The sequence below is a fragment of the Schistocerca serialis genome, chromosome 3, assembly GCF_023864345.2.
Source record: "Schistocerca serialis cubense isolate TAMUIC-IGC-003099 chromosome 3, iqSchSeri2.2, whole genome shotgun sequence".
Classification (NCBI taxonomy): Eukaryota; Metazoa; Arthropoda; class Insecta; order Orthoptera; family Acrididae; genus Schistocerca; species Schistocerca serialis.
Genome location: NC_064640.1, coordinates 563,535,896 through 563,552,378, shown reverse-complemented (window position 1 = coordinate 563,552,378; position 16,483 = coordinate 563,535,896). Strand labels below are relative to the sequence as shown.

The 16,483-nt window shown below is 37.3% G+C and overlaps 1 protein-coding gene across 2 annotated transcripts in view; it reads right to left on the bottom strand.

Annotated features, from left to right (window-relative positions):
• The window catches only part of LOC126470458 (dehydrogenase/reductase SDR family member 7), a 201,826-nt gene extending 185,805 nt beyond the window's left edge, over positions 1-16,021 (bottom strand). Inside the window, exon 1 of one of the 2 annotated variants that reach the window (XM_050098311.1) lies at positions 15,787-16,021. The gene's annotated coding sequence lies outside the window, so the exon portion shown is untranslated. Of the gene's footprint in view, positions 1-15,538; positions 15,695-15,786 lie in introns of those variants that run through there. The other variant, XM_050098312.1, reaches the window with a different exon arrangement.
• Between the last annotated feature and the right edge of the window lie 462 nt (positions 16,022-16,483).

Below are 16,483 nucleotides of genomic sequence, written 5' to 3'. Positions count from 1 at the left end.
TCTTACATTTGTCTGTTCCAAAAGCCATATTTATATCATTGCTGAATACTTCTGTTATCTTTAGTAATTGGTTGAGTTGTTGATTTGTTGCTACCAGTAGTTTTAGATCATCCATGTATAGCAAATGTGTGATTTTGTGTTGGTATGTTCCAGTAATATTATATCCATAATTTGCATTATTTAGCATGTTGGATAGTGGGTTCAGAGCACGGCAGATGCAGAAAGGACTTAATGAGTCTCCTTGAAATATTCCACGCTTAATCTGTATTGGCTGTGATGTGATATTATTTGAATTTGTTTGGATATTAAGTGTGGTTTTCCAATTTTTCATTACTATGTTTAGGAACTGTATCAATTTAGGATCTACTTTGTATATTTCCAATATTTGTAGTAACCATGAGTGGGGTTCACTATCAAAAGCTTTTCGGTAATCAATGTATGCGCAGTGTAGTGACCATTGTTTAGTTTTAGCTTGATATGTTACCTCTGCATCTATTATCAGTTGCTCTTTACATCCTCGTGCTCCTTTGTAGCAGTCTTTTTGTTCTTAATTTATAATTTTGTTCTGTGTTGTATGTGTCATTAATTTCTGTGTAATGACTGAAGTTAATATTTTGTATATTGTTGGTAGGCATGTTATGGGGCAATATTTTGCTGGATTTGATGTGTCTGCTTGATCTTTAGGTGTCAGATACGTTATTCCTTGTGTAAGTGTATCAGGGACTGTGTATGGGTCTGCAATGTAACTGTTAAATAATTTAGGTAGATGCGAATGTGTTGAGGTGGACTACTTTAGCCAGAAATCTGCTATTTTATCTTTTCCAGCGGTTTTCCAATTGTGAGTAGAATTAATTGTTCGGGTGACTTCATGTTGCAAAATTATCACTTCAGGCATTTGTGGTATCATCTTGTATGTGTCTGTTTCTGCTTGTATCCACCGTGCATGTCTGTTGTGTTGTACCGGGTTTGACCATATGTTGCTCCAGAAGTGTTCCGTGCCTGTTATGTTTGGTGGAATCAGAATTTGCTTTTCAGGTGGTCATTAGAAACTTGCTTTAATTGTGAACCTTTACAAATTTTGTGTCACACCATATTCTACTTGTTCATGTTCAAACAAGAGACTCAGATTCAAACTAGCATTGGATACAATTTTTTAATATAAGGTACTGAGTGTAAGGGTGGACAGGTAGGCAAATGAAACTATTCAAGACCTGAACAGGACATAAATACGAAAACTAATATACAATTCAGAGTGAAACACTAGTAATTCAGAGGCATTTAAAGAGTGCTATGGAAGTATTTCAGAAAAAAATTCCAAATTTGTGTCATTCAGAAACACAAGACTTGTTTCTTTTGGAATATATGAACTACAAGTGAGTCATGTTGAAGATGTTTATAAACATAAAATATCTTTAAAGTATACATCCTCAGAACTGTTGTAGCACAAAACTACTGAAAACATCATTCTTATGTCACTACCTTAGTAAAAAGGAGTTCTTATTTTAAAGAAAATAATTAATTTTCTGCAAAACTGACAGCCATCACATCATTTTCCTCAACAATTTTCTCCAAGTAACTTTTATCAGCATTACATTTTTACAGCAAAATATTTTTTTCACAACTAGCAAAAGCTTTAAGGCTACCTCAAGCACACTTGTGCTACTTTTTATTTGCATCATCAGTCAACAGATACCATACCATACCATACCATACCAACCAACTAAAAGTAATATTCCTTTGTTTAGCTACTCAAGTTTCATATGTATGTTTGTTTCAGATAGATTACTTTGAGGCAAGGCAGATGTTAGGGATTTGGCATATGCACCCAACTAGTGCATATACAATTATTATGCGAAATATGTTGTAAAAACAAATTATTTAAGTTTTCTCGCTCATTTTGGAAACAGATTACTCATAAATTTAATGACAAATACTCTAATTTAAAAGATTACAATTTAGAAATGTGAGATCTATGCATTTACACATGATACAAAATAACCCACAGTTTAGTAGGCCCATCAACATTCTATTATAATTCTAACTGCAGTATTTCTTTATTTTTCATAAATTCATGGCATTGTAGGGGTCATCCACTGGAGCTGGAAACCCCTCCTATTTTGTTAGGCTGCAGACCAAGGACCTGTGTGGCATCATTAGACACAATAAAACTGTTTTCAAGATTATTACATTTATTACTCAGAATACAACACGCTGCCGTGTCTTCTGGGATGGCTAGTGGTTATGTAATCTGGAGAGGAATCCACTGAATCCAACAGTGGAGTCATGGCTGCCAAAGACACTCCATCAACTCAGAGAGTAAGTCTATGACACCCTGGTGCAGAGGTCTGCCACCTACCAGCGAGGTAGGCACACCCTGTCGGTAGCCTTGCTTGCAGATGGTGGGACCGCAACAAGGGGATTTGATTCACATGCTGTTTTCAATAGTACTCAGTCCCTTCCAGACCACTGCTCACATTGTCCCACTAGGTGGACCGCGATGTCTGACATCATTCTGAAACTGGCCCACCAGTAGGGTGGGCTCTCAGACTTATGTGTTACTTGAGTTTTAGTGCAGCTTCTGCCCTGGAGCAGAGTTGTGTTGCTAGGTCTTTGGACTACCCATTGATGCTGGCTGCTGTGCAGACTTCTGTACTGAATGCTGGAATTCATTATCTGTGGCTACAGATTGCTGATCATCTTGTTAGGCAGCAAGTGTAATACAAACACATACAATCACACACACAAGATGTAACCATACCAAAACCAGAGACTTAATCCTACTGACAAGTGGTCTAGGCTAGTGGGCGTGGGATATTTATGTCATAAGGAGACACACTGCTCCATGTTGTCATACAAAATGACTGAATTGGTTCTGTTCTTCATGAATCATCAGCAGTCTTCAGTTACACAACATTTGCTTAACGAATCTGTTACAGTGTCTTTACTACTTAGTGAAACCACTCCTAGGCGATGTTACATCCTGCCTAATGTCTCTAACATAATGTTACAAATGGAGTTCGGTCAGAACTCTGCTAACAATTTTCTGCTGATCTTTTTTGCAGTCTTGCTAGAGAGTGTAGAGGTTCCTGTCTTCCTGACTAATGGAGTTGAAATGTTTACACTTCCTGCTGGCAGCTGTTGATAATTTTGTGTGATTGACTATCACCAGCTGTTTAAATTTAGAAAATTTTGGTTACCATTTCCTTATGAATTGTCACTAACAACATACATAAAATTACCACTTCCTAAGCAAGTATACTGTTAAATTCTTAAGTTCAGCAAAAAAAAAAAAAAAAAAAAAAAAAAAAAAAAAAAAAAAAAACGTCATGCTTTCCACTTATTTCTGGTAGCATGTTTCATAGGGAAACAAAAAAACATACAAGAAAGAAAGAACCAGCATAATTATACACCAAAATGCTGTCACTTTCTGGCATCTGGCATAAAGTGACCAATTTTTCATTAATGGTGGTGATAATTTGTGGTAGTGCCATCTGACAGAGGTAACATCTATCAATATCATCATAACTGAGGGGAATTTTTAAATACCCATGAGAAACCCAGAAAGTTCTAACAGTAATTACTTGACAAATAAAACGAGGCTACTGTAAAAACAGACGGGCAACCCAGCACTTCAGGAAAGCATTTCTCTCTATTTAAAGGGCTCACAGACTGTCTTTGCATATCATTCAATATAGCATTCCATATAGTTACTGCCCATCTGAACCATTGAACATCTACAGGATCATACAGCTATCCTTATACAATATGTTCAGCAGTTCAGATGGGGCAGTAATTATAGGATTAGCATATTGATATATGACATGACATTTGAATATTATTTCATCTTTTGCAAGTATTAATATACACCACCTACGTACAATTGATTGGGCTTTATGCACTTCTAAGTGTTTCATGCTTTGCTTTAATATACACAGATACCAAGAGGATGGTTCAAAAATCAAAATTGTAGTAACAATAAGAAAGAATTTTTTTAAAAAATTAAATGGTAGTTAATAATACTGTTCTTAACTCCTGAAGGTGGTTCTTCATATTTTGTATGTAAATCTAACCACAATGCACAATTCTTTTGGTTGCACTCCTCTGCTGATTCTGTGTGATAAAGTATTTCAGACATTGAGTCAGAAGAGAGTTCCATAGGTGAACAATTTCATAGATGTATTATACCCCCAAATTCGAGCTCTTAGTCTGAAACTTAAGTTATGTAGACATTCACTTATAAGTTTTTCTGTGTGTGGTAGTCCCTAAATATTTGTACAGTTCTTACTGACTATGATAACTTATTGCCAATAACAATGAGAATCCAACAAGAGATGAATAGTCTGGTTATGCACTACTAGTTTCCAGTTTACACCTATTTTCTTGGGGGTATCGTTCTTGCATAACAATTGCACATACTGAAATTCGTGTTCGAGTCAGTCAGTAATGATCTCGTTTCAAACCAGAAACAAGATACAGCTGGAATTGAAAGTACTACCTGAAATGTACAAAAGGAATTTCTGCTGTAGTACCGCACATACTAGTAGTGGCAAAGTGATAGCTTACATCAAAACAAATGATATATGGTGCTCTGTAATTGGAAAAGAAGGGGGCAGGGGGGTCACATTGAGTATGTTGTACCTAGGTTGTGATTATATACCTGTTGTCTACAATGTGAACAGTACCGTTTTACCATCAGTAAGATACTCCAATTTTATAGTAAAATTTCTTTGTGAATGTAGTAATACATGAATTATTGTTCTAAATTATGTATAGAGTTGTCCACCTGCTCATTTTCAATCTAATTTTATCCAATGTACAAATTATAACACTATAAACATCACCACCACCCCTCCGGGCCTCGAAGATCAATGTTATACAATCTGATAGGGGCGTTTACACAACAGCGGGTTGTTGTTGTTGTGGTCTTCAGTCCTGAGACTGGTTTGATGCAGCTCTCCATGCTACTCTATCCTGTGCAAGCTTCATCATCTCCCATTAACTACTGCAGCCTACATCCTTCTGAATCTGCTTAGTGTATTCATCTCTTGGTCTCCCTCTACGATTTTTACCCTCCATGCTGCCCTCCAATACTAAATTGGTGATCCCTCGATGCCTCAGAACATGTCCTACCAACCGATCCCTTCTTCTAGTCAAGTTGTGCCACAAGCTCCTCTTCTCCCCAATTCTATTCAATACCTCCTCATTAGTTATGTGATCTACCCATATAATCTTCAGCATTCTTCTGTAGCACCACATTTCAAAAGCTTCTATTCTCTTCTTTGTCTAAACTATTTATCGCGCACGTTTCACTTCCCTACATGGCTACACTCCATACAAATACTTTCAAAAATGACTTCCTGACACTTAACTCTACACTCTATGTTAACAAATTTTTCTTCTTCAGAAACGCTTTCCTTGCCATTGCCAGTCTACATTTTATATCCTCTCTACTTCGACCATCATCAGTTATTTTGCTCCCCAAATAGCAAAACTCCTTTACTACTTCAAGTGTCTCATTTCCTAATCTAATTCCATCAGCATCATCCGACAGACTACATTCCATTATCCTAGTTTTGCTTTTGTTGATGTTCATCTTATACCCTCCTTTCAAGACACTGTCCATTTCGTTCAACTGCTCTTCCAAGTCCTTTGCTGTCTCTGACAGAATTACAATGTCATCGGCGAACCTCAAAGTTTTTATTTCTTCTCCATGGATTTTAATTCCTACTCCATACTTTTCTTTTGTTTCCTTTATTGCTTGCTCAATATACAGATTGAATAACATCGGGCTAGGCTACAACCCTGTCTCACTCCCTTCCCAACCACTGCTTCCCTTTCATACCCCTCGACTCATATAACTGCCATCTGCTTTCTGTACAAATTGTAAATAGCCTTTTGCTCCCTGTATTTTACCCCTGCCACCTTCAGAATTTGAAAGAGAGTATTCCAATCAACATTGTCAAAAGTTTTCTCTAAGACTACAAATGCTAGAAACGTAGGTTTGCCTTTCCTTAATCTTTCTTCTAAGATAAGTCGTAGGCTCAGTATTGCCTCACGTGTTCCAACATTTCTACAGAATCCAAACTGATCTTCCCCGAGGTCGGCTTCTATCAGTTTTTCCATTCGTCTGTAAAGAATTCGTGTTAGTATCTTGCAGCTGTAACTTATTAAACTGATAGTTCGGCAATTTTCACATCTGTCAACACCTGCTTTCTTTGGGATTGGAATTATTATATTCTTCTTGAAGTCTGAGGGTATTTCGCCTGTCTCATACATCTTGCACACCAGATGGTAGAGTTTTGTCAGGACTGGCTCTCCCAAGGCTGTCAGTAGTTCTAATGGAATGTTGTCTACTCCCGGGGCCTTGTTTCGACTCAGGTCTTTCAGTGGTCTGTCAAACTCTTCACGCAGTATCGTATCTCCCATTTCATCTTCATCTACATCCTCTTCCATTTCCATAATATTGTCCTCAAGTACCTCGCCCTTGTATAGACCCTCTATATACTCCTTCCACCTTTCTGCTTTCCCTTCTTTGCTTAGAACTGGGTTTCCATCTGAGCTCTTGATATTCATACAAGTCGTTCTCTTTTCTCCAAAGGTCTCTTTAATTTTCCTATACGCAGTATCTATCTTACCCCTAGTGAGATAAGCCTCTACATCCTTACATTTGTCCTCTAGCCATCCCTGTTTAGCCATTTTGCACTTCCTGTCGATCTCATTTTTGAGACGTTTGTATTCCTTTTTGCCTGTTTCACTTACTGCATTTTTATATTTTCTCCTTTCATCAATTAAATTCAATATATCTTCTGTTACCCAGGGATTTCTACTAGCCCTCGTCTTTTTACCTACTTGATCCTCTGCTGCCTTCACTACTTCATCCCTCAGAGCTACCCATTCTTCTTCCAGTGTATTTCTATCCCCCATTCCTGTCAACTGTTCCCTTATGCTGTCCCTGAAACTCTGTACAACCTCTGGTTTAGTCAGTTTATCCAGGTCCCATCTCCTTAAATTCCCACCTTTTTGCAGTTTCTTCAGCTTTAATCTACAGTTCATAACCAATAGATTGTGGTCAGAGTCCACATCTGCCCCTGGAAATGTCTTACAATTTAAAACCTGGTTCCTAAATCTCTGTCTTACCATTATATAATCTATTTGATACCTTTTAGTATCTCCAGGGTTCTTCCATGTATACAACCTTCTTTCATGATTCTTAAACCAAGTGTTAGCTATGATTAAGTTATGCTCTGCGCAAAATTCTACCAGACGGCTTGCTCTTTCATTTCTCTCCCCCAATCCATATTCACCTACTATGTTTCCTTCTCTCCCTTTTCCTGCGCTTGAATTCCAGTCACCCATGACTATTAAATTTTCATCTCCCTTCACTATTTGAATAATTTCTTTTATCTCCTCATACGTTTCATCAATTTCTTCGTCATCTGCAGAGCTAGTTGGCATATAAACTTGTACTACTGTAGTAGGCGTGGGCTTCATGTCTATCTTGGCCACAATAATGCGTTCACTATGCTGTTTGTAGTAGCTTACCCGTACTCCTATCTTTTTATTCATTATTAAATCTACTCCTGCATTACCCCTATTTGATTTTGTATTTATAACCCTGTATTCACCTGACCAAAAGTCTTGTTCCTTCTGCCACCGAACTTCACTAATTCCCACTATATCTAACTTTAACCTATCCATTTCCCTTTTTAAATTTTCTAGCCTACCTGCCCGAATAAGGGATCTGTCATTCCACACTCCAATCCGTAGAACACCAGTTTTCTTTCTCCTGATAACAACGTCCTCCTGAGTAGTCCCCGCCCGGAGATCCGAATGGGGGACTATTTTACCTCCGGAATATTTTACCCAAGAGGACACCATCATCATTTAATCATAGAGTAAAGCTGCATGTCCTCAGGAAAAATTACGGCTGTAGTTTCCCCTTGCTTTCAGCCGTTCGCAGTACCAGAACAGCAAGGCTATTTTGATTAGTGTTACAAGGCCAGATCAGTCAATCATCCAGACTGTTGCCCCTGCAACTACTGAAAAGGCTGCTGCCCCTCTTCAGGAACCACACGTTTGTCTGGTCTCTCAACAGATACCCCTCCGTTGTGGTTGCACCTACGGTACGGCCATCTGTATCGCTGAAGCACGCAACAGCGGGTAGTAAAAATTATTAGTACCAATATTTACTCAATATTTTAAACAGAACAAACATGTAAAAAAAAAAAAAAAAAAAAGTGACACATACATCATAATTCGAACTGTCAACAAAGGCTACAAAATGGAACCATATTGTGTGATAGTTATTTTGTATCCAATCTTTGTAAAAGTTTGTTTGGCATGAGTATGTTTGAATTTTTTTGTGACTTTTTTTTTAGTAGCATGTTTATCACTTATGATCACATTATTTTCTTTCAGATGAGCCTGCTGTTGCAACATATACAGGGTGTAATCTATTACCACTGACAACATAGTAAAGATGAAGGCAAGAGCAACAATTTCTCAAAAATTCTAGAAAAACTCTTCTATGACAGTCTTTTAACTTTCACAAATAAATATGCACCTCTTACAGTACAACAACATGGTTTTAGAAAGTCTAAATCTACACAGACAGCAATTTTCGAATTCTTAGACTGCATTTTAAAATCCCTTGATCAACATAGATTAGCTGCAGGTATTTTTCTAGATCTATCAAAAGCCTTCGACGTCCTGGACCATAACATTCTGCTCGAAAAATTAGAAAGACGAGGAGTAAGAGGTGTACCACATAGCTGGTTGTGTTTATACCTAAAAAACTGCAGAAAGTATCACTTCAGTACGAATTCAACAAAATAAATAAAACAAGAAACAACTCCTTTCTTTCTAGGGAATTACCAATAAAATATGGTACCACAGGGCTCAATCTTAGGTCCACTACTCTTCTTGATTTCTGTGGACGACTTAGTTGAATATATGAGTCCCACAAAAACTATCCTGTTTGCTGATGACACCAGCATATTGCTCACTGGATCCAGTCCAGAAACTTTGCGGTCCACAGCAGAAAGTTCTATGAAAAGACTTTCTGAGTGGTTCGCAAAAAACAAACTTATTATAAATACTGAAAAAAACTGTGTGTGTCAATTTTCATTTAATTCCTCCAACTAATCAAATGTCTATTCAAGCCCAATTAAAAAATGATCCCCTAGAAAATGTAAGTGTCACAAAATTCTTGGGTGTTTGGGTTCAGCAAGACTTAAAGTGGGACACACATATAAATAACTTGTGTAGAAAACTATCATCTGTGTGCTATGGCCTAAGAATTTTAAAGGCTACAACAAGCAAAACAACAGTACTGCAGGCATACTATGCACAGTTCCACTCACTAATCCGATATGGGATCTTTTCTGGGGATACTCAACTCAGAGTGTAAAGGTTTTTAGAATGCAAAAAAGAGCTTTATGAATAATTTGTGGCCTTAAAAAGATGGAGTCCTGTAAACCGCATTTTCTGGGCTTGGTGTTCTAAATGTTCCAAGTTTATTCATTTATGAAACTATCATGTTCACTAGGGACTACCTCCTGAAAACTGGCAAACTGATACAGAAAAAAAATGTACACAACTTAGTACCAGAAGGGAATCAAATATACATCAAAAATATCACAGAACAACCACCTATCAGAGGAGCATAATTAACATTGGTGTAATACTGCACAATAAGATACCAGAGGAAATAAAAAATACTACTCATCCGATATTTAAAGTTAAACAAAAGCATTTCTTATTCTGTCAGAGAATTTCTGAATAAGTAACAAAATTAATTGTAATAGGTACCTAATTTTAATTTGCATACTATTTTGCTAATACTATGTATTATTGTAACTTATCTTTGACCTGTCCAATATCAATTGTACAATTTGTGCTATATGATAAAACTGGACCAACAAAAAATCAAATCAAATCAAAATAATCCTTGAATATTAAGAACCCCTTTTTCTTGCCCTTACAAAACGTAAATATGATGTTTTGTGTAAATTTTACCTCAAATTTTCTGAATTTTAACAGTATAAAAGTAACAAATAGTTTTGTTTGTCTAGCCTTCTCACTGCAAAGCTATTGTGCATGTAAAAATTAATATTCATGAAATATAAGACTACAATGGCGACACAAGGGAGCATAAGGATATAGAAAATCTAGTATGGTACACATGATCTGCAGTTTAGGTGGCTCCTTTTTTGGCTAATTTGAGGTTGTTTACAGCTTGACACACTGTAAGGGTCCTAGATCAAATTTTTCGTCGTGACTACCCCTACACTACCTTGGCATGTTGTAAACAGTTATCTTTCACAACCTTTATTTCAATCATAATGGTAACTGTTAACAGTAGTATGTATGAATGTCCAATATTAAACTAATATTGACAACAATGAGTATTTTATGCCGGTTATTCATTAGTAGTGGTATGTGAGTAGTAAGTAGGGGTGGCAGCAGGGAGGGAGGGAGTGAGTTTTCATTTATAGGTTTCAAAAACATAAGAAAATAGTTGTGTTTATGTTGAAATTTCTACCATTTAACAAACTAGCAAAACATTTTCACTTTAGCTGCCACATTTAAATTGTGTAATTTGAAATGTTACTGAGACATGAGCACATTGGTCAAATTATCACAAACAAACCTCAAAACTTTTTTATACAGAAAATAATTAATTGTTAAACATGAAGAAAGGGAAAAATTATGTAGGAAATACAGATTTCAGTAACTATATCCGGCATTCTACCCTTCTTTTGTTCTGACATTTAGGTTACTTGTGTTGTTATAGCTGACGAGAGCAACAACACTGCCGTGAAAAAACTAGAGGTAAAAGTAATTTTGAACAACAAACTTCTTAGTTACTACACAGAAAACCAGGAACATTACAGTAATGAATCGCACAGTGAGTTGCCCTCGGATGGTGCTACACCTCTCTCATTTGGCACTAAAAACCTATCATTTGGCATTAAAAACCAATTTTTCAGAGCCAATGGAAAAATGTCGAATTACATAGCATAAAAATATCCTATCAATACGACTTACAGAATCACGGCGCTAGTGGAATCTACATTCTCATAGACTTGCTTCAATTGAAAGCAAAATTTTATGAAGAGAGAGCCTAACACAGATGTCCAATCCCAACATACCTTGCTAGTTGAAATATTTATTAGGAATCTAGAATATGTGCTCCCAAGTTCAAACATCCATACCTAAAAGAAATTCTTTATAACCACAGGTACATGGAGGATACCATATATATTATCACTAACACAAGATGACAATAAACTGAATTATTTATTCATCAGTGTCCCAGAATTAATATAAAATTCACAGTATAACACAAAATGTCTTAGAAGTGAACATCCATATAATACATGAGGGATGCCCAGAAAGTAATGCACCCCCTGTTTTTCTCAGCCAAAAACAATGCTACAAATGCGAAACATTACGTGTGTATTATTTGAAGTCTCGTGAGTCAATGCACCAAGTTTCTGTCACTTCCGACAGAGTAGTTGCAGGACAGTTTGAAAGTGGCATCTGTAGGTGATCTACGTTACAAGCACCATGCCGTTATTGAATGTCTCACTGCAGAGAAAGAAATTGTGGGGAATATTCACAAACACACGTGCAAAGTCTATGGACCATCTGCTGTTGACAGAAGTACAGTTAATTGCTAGGCAAGGAGGGTGAGGTCATCAGAAGGCGATTCGGTGGAGCTCCACGAGTTGCAGTGGTCGGGGAGACCATCCACAGTTGTCGTACCTGATCTAGCTCCCTCAGACTTCCACTTGTTTCAGTCATTAAAGGATGCCATTCATGGAAGACAGTTTAAGGACAATGAGAAGGTGATTCACACAGTGTAACACTGGCTCTGCCACCAGTACAAGGTCTGGTACCGAAAGGGCATACATACCCTTGTTTCGTGCTGGAGGAAGGCCTTAGAACTGGATGGAGATTATGTGGGAAAATAGGATGTATGGATAGAACACCATTCTTTTGTGTGTGTAATTCTCATTATGTTCAGTAAAGAATTGATAAACAAAAATGTGGTGCATTACTTTCTGGGCAACCCTTGTACATGACTAAAGTTTACTGGAAATCAGTCACAATTCATTTTTAATTTCATGTCATTGTTCATGTTTAACTTTTTTTTGTTTGTACACATTATTTCAGCTTTTTTTCCACTTCTACATTTGGAGAAAGTCCTAACACAAAGTGCTGTGATAAAACAAACCAGCTTCAACTCAAATGATCATAATCTGGCCACATAAAATCAGGCCTCCTGTGGCACCAATAATAAAAATAAGATTAATACAGAATCTGAATCAATGTGTGGCCGAAACTGGATGTGGTTGTTATCATATAATGTGATTGTGTTTAAAATAAAAAGAAGTGTGCATGCAATGTGAGCAAAATGCTGGTGCTTCAGGTATGTTCCATTACAATATGTCTATTTTCTTAGTTTATGGGTCTTGGAATTTCCTTTACAACAGCTAAGAACTGTTTTGATGATATGGTCTCTCCTCACCTGACTCCCATTTCAGTTAAAGATTTTTCACTATCTGGTGACATCTAGAAAGTTCTTGCAGTAAGGTGCCAACGTGGTGAGCATGTAACAAGGGTGGTTGTCACTGTACAGTAGCAAGAGGCAAGGTTCTGCATGATACATCTGCCACGAGCATCATTCTGCCATCACTGCCAGTAGCATGGACTTCAAGGTGTGCTTACAACATTTTCCATGGGTTTTAAGTTACAGTTAATGTATCATTCATTATGGTAGCATAGAGCAAGCATGTCAAATATTATGTTTACATATGACAGTGCTAGTTCTTAGCAAATAAATTTTTCTAAGGAAGGTCAGAAACAGAAACAGTGGCTCAATGTGATGCTCCAGTGCAGTTACCAGGATAGGCAACAGCATGAACGTGTGGTGTGGGACAATTGGGCACACTGGTGCCGTTGTATACTCAGTCTCTCTCTGCACAGAAAGCATCCTACACCAACGTTATTAATTGTGTATAATAATACAGTAAAATCAATGTGTTATTTAACTGATTTTTATTGTTACCCATTTTGTCAAAATCAAGTCAAAAGCTACCTCAAAACCTTTGAATCCCAGGCAAAGTGGTGAGTCATACTCTAATTCATTCTATAATTTTGTTACCACTTTGCAAATGGTCTATTGTACGACATCAAATTCCAACAAAACTTGTTCCTTTATTGGATTAAAATTAAATTTCTTCTGCATGTTATCGTAAATTATTTTGGTGATTATTATGTGAACTTGTAAAGTAGAACAACTGCACGATTGTTCCATTTTTGGGTATTTTTTTTTAAATTCTGCATCTGTTCTGTATATAATTTAGAAAGTTCATTTTGTATTAATGTTCCTACAGTTTGAATCATTTCAATAGAAACACTTATCTTCTGGCACCCCCTTTTTCATAACTTTAATAGCACAGAAAAAAGAAAATGTGCCAGAATATTTACATACACAATGATGAGCTAGAACATTACGATCACTGCCCACCACGAGGTTGAATGCTGCCCAGCAGTGTTGCAGGTACATGATACTGTAAAAAAAAGTATATAAGAGGAGCCGAGACGAATGTGGAATCATTCTAGCGAAGATACGGACAGCAAATGGGGAAATATGCTGACATTATTGACTTTGACAAAGGGAGATTGTTATGGCCTGGAGCCTGTGAATGGCCATTTCAAAAATGACAAGCTGGTTGATTGTTTTAGTGCTACTGTTGCAAACATCTATGGAAGGTGGTTGAAGGACAATGAAACCATGCGTAGGCAACAAGGTGTTGGAGGTTTATGCTCATCAAAGAACATGAAGGTCAGAGGCTTGCCAACTTTGTAAAGTAGTACATGTGATAAGTGGTAGATCTGATGACAATACCATGGTGGTGCAGGCAAACTTGTTTTGGAGCACACCGTTCGGCACACACTGCTGCACATGGGACCTTACAGCAGACAATCCATGTGTGAGCCCATGTTGACACAAAATGGAAATGTGTTGCAAGGTCAGAACAATCCTATTAATTGTTATACTAGGTCAATGATCAAGGTACCATAATAGCTATGGCCTATGAGAACATTATTGCCAGACTCCTACACTTCTTCATGCTTGACATCTTCCCCAACGACAGTGGCAACTTCCAGCAGGGTAACATGCAAGTCACAAGGCCAGAATAATGCTACAATGGTTTGACTAACATGATAGCGAACTCATGTTGACATGGCCATCACATTCATGCGATGTGAATCAACTGAATACATCTGGCACACACTTGGGCATCAGCCACCAGCCCTTAATTTACAGGAATTGTGTGGCTTGTGAAGACATCTGGTTCCACATACATCTAGTAACTTTGCAGGACACTGTCAATACAGAGCCACAGGGGACCCACATCGGCAGTCTTTGCAACTGATAAAGTATTTGTCATGAAGGGAAACAATTCTCAACATACTGTAAGAATGTACGAGTGTGGTTCTATTCACAACACTATTTGAAATACTTACATCAATTTGTAGTATCATAGCAGAAACCAGGTATTCAGGCACTTTTCTCAAAGCAGTGAATATTAATACTTCAATGATGATATTAACCCAGAAACACTTCCTACTGTTCTGCAGAATCATTGTAATTTAAGTTTCAATTCCTGAGGACAGTTACTTATTTTGGATTGCATAACATGGCTATGCTCATACTGAACTTTCTTTTTAGCAGATAAGTAATTATGCAGGGCTCAAAACTACACAACTAAATTTTGACACTAGATAGTGAACAATCTTACAAAATATGATGTAATCAACCCAAAAGGGAACTGATGTCACACTTTGTTCAAGCAGAATAATTCTACTTTATTGTCAGGAACACAGACCATACAAATACTTATTTTCAGGTTGCAACACGGTTCTGATTCCACTTTGAACTACATGGTTTTCTGGAACTAAACAAATCTATTTTGTAAGTATCATGCCTTTCACCACACTGTGAATGGTACAAAATTTAGGATCAACTACCACAGAACATACATTCCAAATGTAAAAACTGATGGGATCACATGTGTAACAACGGTCCAAAAAGCACGTCGAAAAACTAGGGAGCTCTACAATGACACACTGTACAAGTTATGAGATAAAATGAAATCCAATATATGGCAGCAGACCGTCAACTAAGCATTGTAGTAATTTACTTTCCAATACCGAGACGCCTAAAACTGAATGAAATTTTACTTAATACAACTTTTCTTTTTCCCTTGAATATATGCGAGTATATATCATGGTGGGTTGTGCACAAATATACAGCTAAATAAGCAATTCATAACTGAATTGTAAAAATTACGATATGATGGGCACAGGTCTAGAAGTCACTTGCTCGTCTAAAATGTCAGGGATATGTCATTGGTACAGGACACATATATTACACTACACTAAAACTACATGGCGTATGATCACAGACGAATAGTTTTTATGCACTGGGAATCTCACACTGATTAACTGTTACGTAGGTTACCTAATACTCTTCGACAAAAAGCGTTGGCGCCATCAAATCGTTATTGGTATTTATACAATGCTGTTGTCAACCATAGTAATCATCGGACCCAAGATATTTCCTCGACTACACTACTCAGGTATATTTTGTCTAACAACCTTCCGTACAATAACTTAAAAGTCTTGTAGAGAATGAGTGCAAATAGCAAATACGCGGCCAAATGTAACATTTTGTTAAGTGATTGGTATAAAATTGGTTGCGGTATATACCTTAACGTTTTCTTGGCAGATAATGTATAACCTTTTTGCACTTGTTTCTTACGTTAAAATAAGTTATTAATGACATTCCCTAAAATACGGGTTATATATTGAAAATATATTTTCTCAGAGAACACGTGATACGAGATTACAGTTTATCAGTTGAGGTTTGGAGAGCCACTGTTTACACTACTGAGTGTTTACACTACAAGTTGCAACGACTTGTGAATTGACAACGACACTCCAACAAGCGCAACGCCGCATTCGTCCGTCACGTAGTGCGGTGGGTCCGCATTCCGCGCAGATCTCACGTATGTGGGCAAGACGTGGCAATCACTGGTTTTGCCACTAAAGCTGGTGGTTTTGAGCACCTGTCTGGTGTGAAAATTTTGCATCTAGTGGGTAGTGTGAATTATGGTGGATTTTAAAAATATTTGGGTAGCTTTAGAGTAAAATTATTTTTTAAAAACGCTTGATCCATGCACCTTACATCAGAATCAGAATTTCTATTATCCCATAACATTTTTTTTTGGTCATCAGTCTACTGACTGGTTTGATGCGGCCCGCCACGAATTCCTTTCCTGTGCTAACCTCTTCATCTCAGAGTAGCACTTGCAACCTACGTCCTCAATTATTTGCTTGACATATTCCAATCTCTGTCTTCCTCTACACTTTTTGCCCTCTACAGCTCCCTCTAGTACCATTGAAG